The following is a 9851-nucleotide window of genomic DNA, read 5'->3' as shown; positions in this document are numbered from 1 at the left end:
CAGATGGCTTCTTGCAAGACCATGTGATAGGACCAGAACCAAGGCAAAAAACGAAGCCAGAAGTAGACTTCCGATCATTGACATCACCAGCCCAATCGGAGTCAGTGAAGCCAATGATGTGAGGGGATCCTGAAGAGTAGTGAATGCCATAATGTGTGGTGCCCCGAATATATCTCAAAATACGTTTGGCTGCTTGCCAATGGCTCTCATGAGGATCATGGGAGAACCGAGAGACAAGGCCAACCGCAAAGGAAAGATCAGGACGAGAATGTGTCAGGTACAACAGACTGCCAACCAACTGCCTGTATAAAGTGGGGTCTATTGAAGGAGTAGAGCAAGTGGAAGACAAAACAACACCTGACTGAAATGGAGTGGGGGCAGACTTGCAATCAAGCATGCCAAATCGCTGAAGCATATCAAGAGCATACTTCTCCTGAAAAATGGAAATCCCATCCGAAGACTGAATAACCTGTAGACCCAGAAAGAAGTGCAAGAGACCAAGATCGGTCATCTCAAACTGCTCCATCAAAGCTCTCTGAACACTCTGAATCATGGAGGATGAGCTACCTGTAATGATGAGATCATCTACATATAGCACGAGAATCAAAAGATCACCCTCCTGACGCTGAATATAGACTGTGTGATCGGAATGACAGCGTGTGAAGTGCGAGGAAAGCAAGAAGGAGTCCATCTTCTCATACCAAGCCCTGGGGGCTTGTTTGAGACCATACAATGAACGTCGAAGTCTGCAAACCAAAGAAGTGTCCTGCACAAAACCTTGAGGCTGCTCCATATAGATCTCCTCATGTAGGTCTCCATGCAAGAAGGCACTCTTCACATCCATCTGAAACACTGTCCATCCCTGTGAAGCTGCAAGTGAAAGTACCAGGCGTATAGAATTCATCTTGGCGACAGGAGCAAAGGTCTCAGAGTAGTCAATACCCTCTACCTGAGAAAACCCCTTCGCAACAAGACGGGCCTTATACTTATCAATAGAACCATCTGCAGCATACTTGGTACGATACACCCACTTGCACCGAACCAACTTTCTTCCCTTAGGAAGAGAACAAAGATCCCAAGTATGATTCTTCATCAAAGAAGAATACTCCTCATCCATGGCCCTATCCCACTCTGGGTGTCCTGTCGCCTCTGAAAACTTTTGAGGATCATCTGAAAGGGTATGACTCAAAAGACTAGAACCAGATGTCTGAGCACGAGTGCGACGAGTATCTGAAGGATCACCTGCTAAAGAACCAGCTGCATCAACAGTATCACGGGACCACTTCGGCAAAGACGGAGCAACTGGTGGTGGTGGAGATGGTGGATCATGATCTACATCATCCTCAAGAGATAAGTAATCCTCAAGAGATGAAGAGGAAGGAGTAGGCAATGAGGGAGAAGCTGGGGATGGAGAATCCATCTGAGGATAGCACTCATCAAACTGGACATCCCGCCGAAACAAGACCTCTCTAGAATCAGGATCAAACAACCTGTATGCCTTAACATCCTCACAGTAGCCAACAAATATGAGTGGTCGGCTCTTCCTCTCCATGGCTATCCGCTGAGCATCAGGAATAAATGCCCAAGCCTCACTACCAAAAACTCAGAATGTAGAAACATCAGGCTTGACATGGGTCCAAGCCTCCTCAGGAGTTATATGTCGTAATGCCTTATGGGGCATCCGGTTCTGAATATAATTGGCACAATTGACTGCCTCAGCCCAAAATGAAGAACTCATAGCTCGAGACTGTATCATACAATTTGCCATCTCCCGTAAGGTTCTATTCTTTCTCTCAGCAACACCATTTTGTTGAGGGGTATAAGGAACTGTAAACTGATGCTGTAAACCATGCTCGGTGCAAAAATCTCTGAAAGCCTGATTTACATACTCCCCCCCATTATCTGTGCGTATCCTCCTGATAGAAAGTCCAGATTGCTTCTCCACAAATGTCTTAAACTTCCTAAAAGAGTCAAAGACATCAGACTTGTACTTAAGAAAGTACACCCATGTACGTCTGGAGAAGTCATCAATAAAAGTGAGTACATAACGGGCCCCTGAAAAAGGAGGAGTCGGAAAGGACATAAGATCACTGTGTACCAACTCTAGGGCTGCCCTAGCACGAGAGGCTCGACCCTTAGGAAAAGGATCTCGATGATGTTTGCCAAGGACACAACCACGACATACACCATCTGTACAAGAAATCTGTGGAAGCCCAATCACAAGTGCCTGTGTACTCATCTGCTGTAGATATCTGTAATTGACATGACCAAAACGCTCATGTCAAAGCCTGCTCACTGAATCTGCATGTGCTATAAGAGAGGAACCAACAGTGTCTGAACTCTCAAAGCCATCAAAACTATATAAGTGAGATGCAAAATCCACACTCCCAGTAGCCACAACCAAGTCAGGATCATGAAGATCTCGAATAACCACATCATGTGGAGAGAACTCAACTGTCTTACCAGAGCCAGAGTGGCAAATCTGATAAACGGATAGAAGGTTTGTCGAAATGTCAGGAACCAAAAGCACATCCTGAAGACAACCACCATCCAATGAAACAGTACCAGAACCCTGAACGGAAAGTTGTGCTGAGTCACCAACTGCAATATGTCTAGTGCCTGTAGGAGCAAGAGCGGTGACCAAATCCTGTGTGTGTGTCATATGGTGAGAGGCACCAGAATCTAGAATCCAAGTGGACGCTGAGGACAATGCTCGTGCAGAAAGAGCATGACCTTTCCCTGTGGGCTGTGAAGGAGGCTGTGGTGCACTGATATTATGCTGCTGCATGGCTTCCTCCAAAGCCTCTAAACGTTTCCAACACCTGGAAACGGGATGTCCTTCCTTGCCACAAAAACTGCAAGGATCACCTGATTTCTTCTTAGTCTTGGAGGAAGACTCACCAGACTTTGAAGATTTGCCCTGTTTAGAATTGAATTGTGGTTTTGAATCAGACTTAGGTGGTGGCTTGGAGGGATTCTCACTAGCCTCTGAATCTTTCTTAGGCTTCGGTTTCTGCTTCTGTTTTCCTTTGGAGGACTGGGCTACCAATGCTTGGTTCTGTGAACCTGAAAGTGAATCCAACTGCTTAAGCTTAGCTTGCTCACGAGTCAGACGATCACAAAAGACCTCAAAAGAAGGCATGACATGTCGAGCACCCAAGGCATCCATGGTGGAATAGAAGGTCGAAGAGAAGATCTGAAATGGACCCCGAAGCTTGGAGAGAATCAGGAAAATGCACTCTGTATCAGTCTTAGTCTTACCACAACCCTGCAAGATAGATCTTTGCTGTTTGAACTTCATCAGAAAGTCCTCAATAGAAGGAAATGAATCAGGTACCAAGGAAGTTAACTCTGCCTCAAGCTGCAAAGCTCTGAACTCGTTGACAGTACCAAAAAGTCCCTCAAACTTGGTCCAAATGGCTCGAGGAGTGATACAACCTTCAAGATGAAACTGGAGACTGTCGGAAATGTGTAAAGCCATCAATCCCATAGCCTGATCCATATTGTTCCTGTGCTGCATAATCTCAAAAGGACGTGTCAACTGAGGCTGAACCTCATCCAAACAGGACCATAACCCTTTTGACTGGAGAAGAGTCATCATGCGACCCTTCCAAGTGTGGTAATTATGCGGTGTGAGAGATTCAATAGGTCTGTCTGCCATCCTGTGAACTGTGCCTCAACTGCTCTGAATTTTTAATTATTATTAAGTGGTCTTTCAGAACTAGACAGAAGATGCAGAAGGGGGTTTGATTTTTTTGTATTGGTGTTTGTAAATTCTAGTTTTCTGATGTAAATAACAGAAAGCAAGAGAAAACACCCCCCCACAATGCAAAAAACTAATCCCCAGTACAAACTGAAAGCCAGAAAATGATAGAAAGCAATAACGGGTTGAGACAAAATTTGGAGCACCTGAAGATTTTTTTGATGAAATAGACTGTAGATCTGAAAAGAGCACAGAACCACCTTTCCGACGCCTATTCGCTTTCGAAAAACGGAGTCCGTATGCAAAAGATATGGCTCCTGGAGTGCAAAAAACTTGTTCTAACTTCGACTGGCAAAAAACACTACAAAACGGAAAAATCAGAAAAAAAGATCTGCATCTTTTAGATCGGGCTCGGAACCAGCTTTCCAACGCCTATTTTCATTCGAAAATCCGAGCTAAAATGCCCGAGTTATACCCGATTTAGTAAAACTACTCCAAAAGAGCCCAAATAGGCCCTTTAAGCCCTCAAGGGCTTAAAAAAAAATAAGCCCCTGGTCCTCTGGGCGACCAGGGGCGGGCGCAGGGGGCGGTGGCGCGGGGGCGGCGCGGCTGGCGGTGGGCGGCGCGCTGGCTGAGCGCGGGCGGGCTGGCGGCGGCGCGCGCGCGGGCTGGCGACGACACGCGGGCTGCAGGTGCTGCACCGGCGGCGCGGCGGAGGATACCGCCGGCGGCGACGGTGCCCGGGCGGGGGGCCGCCTGGAAGCGCACCGGCTGGGCTGCGCGTTTTTAGATTAAAAAACCTGCGTTTTTTATATATATATTTTTTTTTTTTGCCTCGGTTTCCGTGCCCTAGGGCCGTACGGCCTTGGGGCCAAAAAAAATTTGCCTCCTAGTGCAACTGTGTCCAAATCGGACGAATTTTATATGGAAATAGGGGTTTTTGGGCGCTACGAGCTCAACGGTGAGGTCCGTTTGGGCTCAAAGTGCACCGAAAAAAAATACCCCCTATTCCAAAATAAAAAACAGAAGACAAACACAGATCTGATGCAACCAAAACCTGGATCTCAAAATCTTTCAAAAGTCTGAACAAGCTGCAGCAGATCAAGCTCTGATACCATGTAGGATTTGAGAAATACAAATCCACAGAACCCAAAAGAAACCTGCATGCAAGAAACCTGTCACAGAGAAAGAGAGAGAACAAATACAAGGGTTTTGACTCTGACAAAGAGAAAAGATGTATTATCAGAGAAAAATGAATCAAGAATATGAATAATACAAGAGATCAATCCTTATAAAGGAGATCAACACCAAAAGGAAAACCTAACCCTAAGGTGTGAGCATTTAATAATTAAATATTAATTATTAAATGACTAATATGTGCATAAAGGGAAATCTTAAGAGGAGAGCAAAGTTAATTAATTACTTTACTCTAACATCAAAGGGATGCCTCAAGTGCATGAAATCGGGGATATGCACTGGACCGACATAGAAGACATGATAAGCCATCGGGATAGAAAAAGAAGAGCAAAGAAGTGATGGGTTTGTCACCTTGACAAACCGGCTGAGATAATATTCGGTCTGATGATGAAGAGGGCAAAGTGGAACAGTTGCAGAGAGAGAGTGCAACCGATATGGAGATGCCTTAGATGGAATCAGTTGAAGGTTGATGACATGGTGTCATCAGAATGGCTATCGGTTAGCATGAGAACCAATAAGGAAGCAAAGAAGATAAGTGATGTGCTCCTACCTGATGAGAATGTCCATGCTATGGATAGGCATGTCTGGCGACCAGTTAAGGTGTTCCACCAGCAGATTAGCAAAATGCAAACATGATGATTAACCAGTAAAGTGTCAGATACTGGCAAGGTTAGTGAACCAACAAAAAAGAAGGACCGGTTGAGTGTTTGGTCGGTGATCCTATCTGAACCAACACAGAGGTCCAAGCTAAGGTGGATGTCGACAAAGGTGCCACGTGGAGTCAAGGTGGCGGACATGCATGCAACGGTAGATGGAGTGTGCACCGATGAGGTTGTTGCAGAGTTGGTCAATATTGATTGTAGACCTCGTAAATCATTGGATGTGTTGCAGAGGTGTGTTGCTCAAGGAAGGTCGAACAGAGGTGATCGATGCAAACTGTCCAGGTGCAGAATGAGGTTGGTGATGCAATCTGTAGAACCATTTATGGTGATTGATCTTGTGTCTCGCCGACTAACTGTCTATGTTTGCTAAACTTAGCAAACGTGTATTGTAAGGCACGTTAATGGCATTGATGTGCAGATAGTTGTCTTGGAGCTCAGATCGAATGAGATCTGATTGGATTCGATGTGCCTCGTGATCAGTGGAAGAAACCCTAAGGTGCCAAGTTTGAATGTTGCTTTTGGCGGGAATGTCTGAATACAAATCTGCGACCCAAAGACAGATTTGATGATGCCTCAAAGAGTGAGATGTTGCCAAGTGATGCAAAGGGTCGAATAGAAAAATAGATGAATTGTGATATTTGCAGAGGATCATAGAGATCAAGCAACACGGAGACAACCGGTGAGGTTAAAGCAACTGGCAAACTGTTGAATGAGAGAGTGTTGCTACATTTGAGAAGAGATCAGTCAAGTACTCAACGAGTATCAGAAGAGAGACTGAGTGAGAGAGAATCAGGTTGAAAGAATCAACTAGCAACAGTGAGGAATCGGTAGTCTACAAGTGAGTTTGTGAGACAAGTACACCGGTGGTGACTAAACCGACAAAGAAGAGCCATAGCAGATTACAGAAAAGGGAAGCAGAAGACTGGCAGGAATCAGATGGTAGATATCTGATTGAGTTATCAAGACAAGTGGTGGAGAGCAGCAAAGCAGTTGAGAGAAGAGGCAACCAGCAGAGAGATTTACATAAGTGTTACAAAATCCATTTGTAACAAGGTTATTAATTTGTAAATGATTATGTTTTGTTCTCACTGAGTTGTAGCTCTGTGCAAGGGTTGGTGCCCTAAATCAGGGGTTGGTGCTCCTTGGGTTGGTGCCCTAAAATCAGGGGTTGGTGCTCCTTGGAGTGGTGCCCTAAACATTGTAATCAGAGACTCATTGTGAGGCTGGACTGGAGCAGTAGTCTCCAACAGCATTTCTCACCGAAGTTTTTCCCATCTTGGGTTTTCCTTGTATATGCTAGTGTTATGTGATGTCCCTTTTAATGTGAATGCATTTGTGATTAGTCTCCCCACTAACCGATAAGTCTGCATTGAGTTAGATCTGATAACCGGTATACACACATAGGATAGTTAAAGGGAAAAGATTGAGAACCACTGATTCACCCCCCTCTCAGTCATGCATTGTGTCTAACAACCAGCTCATACTATCGAAGGAAAGGTCCAATTTGCTTCATTCGTGGACGTGGAATAAAATTTTATAAGGGGATAGATGGCAAAGGGCTGCCAAAAGCTCTAGTTATGGAATATATTGCAGAACAAGAGGAAGCTGACAAGAGAAGCAGCAAACCAAAACCTAATCATCATCTTGCCAAGGCAAGCTCGAAGAGGCCTTCTAGTAGTAGTGGCTCCGCAAGATCGGCTGGCCCACATCCTTTCATGTCAATGCCACCACCTTGTGAACCAAAGAAGGGTATGGTACACGAAAAGGGGCCCATTGGATACTGTCTTCAAAAATGAAATTAGAGAGGTTGCATATCAGAGCCTTGCTCGTTGCATTAATGGCAATGGGCTTTCTTTCAACATTGTTAGATCACCTTATTTTTAGGACATGGTGCATACCCTCTGCAATACACCTTCTGATTATGTTTGTCCCAAGTATGAAAAGAGAAAGCATCCATAGAGACACAATTGAAAGTCATCAAAGATACATGTGTAATGTCCCCTAATAGGACCCTCTTATATTCAGTCTTAGAATCACAATTTTAGTACATAGAGAGAACAATAGAAGGACATCGATGTCAACTAAAGCTTGGTCTGGAATATATTAAGCACATCCCCATGCATACCACCAAGAACCAAGATGTTATTGCATGTAACTTAATAATAGTTCTGATCTGATCTAATCGATGGTGATGTCACTAGATGCTTTTGATTCCTTTCCTTTATATCTCTCAATGTGAGGGAGAGATCATACCTATTCATCATGTATGCCCTTTGGCAAGAGACACACCCTTTCACCATTAGCACCCTTTAAAAGAGTGCAACTCTTCATTATTTCTTCCCTTTGAAAGGGACACAACCTTTCACAATCAGATATGCACTTCTTATTTAAATCAAATCTGCACTTTTGATCCCCAAAATTATCCCCTCAAATGATGTTCTCCTCTCCATTTTATATCTCATGTTTGAGGGAGTCACAAATATTCATCCCATCTCTCTTGATTATTCATTAACTTAATTAAATTTAATTATATTTAACTATATTCTTTTATATTTTAATTTTTATTGTTTTGAATTTTAATTTTATTATTATTATTATTTATCATTAAATTCTATTCCAAAGTGAGGACATTACAACATGGTCGGAAATAGGTGTATCCATCGTTTCTGATGCATGAAAAGATTGTAAAAATAGGCCATTAATCAATGTTATAGTAATGTGCCCTAAAGGGGTGATGTTTTTGAAAGCAGTGGATTGTGAGGGGCAAGTGTAAGATGCAAGTTTCATTGCCAATATCCTCATAGAATCTATTGACATGGTGGTGCCTGAAAATGTTGTCCAAGTCATAATAAACAATGCTAAAAATCGTAGGACTGTTATAGTGGAGACTACACGTGGTCACATTTTTTGGACACCATGTGCAATCCACTCAAACACAAAGGGCGAGGAGATTCAAATGTTTGTGATAAATCATCATATGTCACAAGCCATATTCAAATTCTTCTCCAAGTTGGATTTGTTGAAGGTAATTTAAATTTTTGTTTTTTAGTTTTTTAGTTTTTTAGTTTTTGTTTTTTATAGTTGATATATGACGTGTATTTTATTATGCCACGTTGGGTTGCTGAAATACAATTTTCATTTCACACGCTCATCTTAAGACGACTTGCGAAGGTGCGAGAGGCCTTGAGTGCTATGGTCATCAACACCTTGTGAGTGTATCGAAGTAGTCCAACACATAAAGAGCTCAAAAGGTAACGGCATTGATCCTTGATGATGAATGGTGGGATCGTGTGGAATATGTTTTGAATTTTATCGAGCCCATCATGAGCATGTGATTAGGTATGCTGATATTGATCGCCCATGTTTGAGTGAAATTTATGATGGCATGGATTGCATGGTGGAGAAAATGAAAGAAATAATACAAAAAAAGGGAATTTGACCCAATGTAAACATTTTTGAAAGTGTTTCACCAAATTGTTGTTGACCATTGGAACAAGCTGGCAACCCCCTTACATTTCTTAGTATTTTCTTTGACGCCAAAGTTTTATAGCTCAGATATGCTTGTATCACCAAAGAGGATGCCACCATATAGAGATGTGGAGGTTGCTACTAGCTATAGGGCTGCCTTTAAAAAGATATCTTCAAATGAGGAGACTAGAAATATTGTCTCGAGGGAGTTTTGTCAATTCGTCTTGACAAAATATCATGATGTTGCAACTCTTCAAGCCAGGTCTGGGATGGATGCTAATGAGTGGTGGTATGTACATGGTCAAGGCTCTATTTTCTTGCAACCTCTTACAATTAAACTTCTCCCAAGTATGTATCTTTTTATTTTGTTTTTTTATCGTTTTCCAATTCCATTTGATGCTATCATATTAAAATATTTTTATTTTATAATTTATAAATTTATAATTATGTTTTAACAGGTTGCAAGTTCTTCTTCAGCTGATCAAAATTGGAGTACATACTCCATCCACTCAGTCAAGCGTAATCATTTGGGTGCAAAAAAAAGTAGAGGATTTGATCTACATACACTTCAACCTTCGTCTATTGTCACATAAGAAGCTTGAATATAATACAAGTGCAACAAGGAATTGGAATCTAGCTTGTAAGTGTGTTGATTTAGATGTTAGAGTTGCATAGCTTACCCAAGTCTCTATAGATGAGGCAGTTGTGGAACTTGACAGAGACGTAGCTAGTGGGAGTGGCATTCCAATTGTGGTTCAAATGATGGTGAATTTGAACCAAATGATGACCTTGGGCTTGGGCTTGGGCTTGATGCTTCAAAT

This window comes from Cryptomeria japonica, chromosome 7 (assembly GCF_030272615.1).
Source record: "Cryptomeria japonica chromosome 7, Sugi_1.0, whole genome shotgun sequence".
Taxonomy (NCBI): Eukaryota; Viridiplantae; Streptophyta; class Pinopsida; order Cupressales; family Cupressaceae; genus Cryptomeria; species Cryptomeria japonica.
This window is presented reverse-complemented; position numbering follows the sequence as displayed.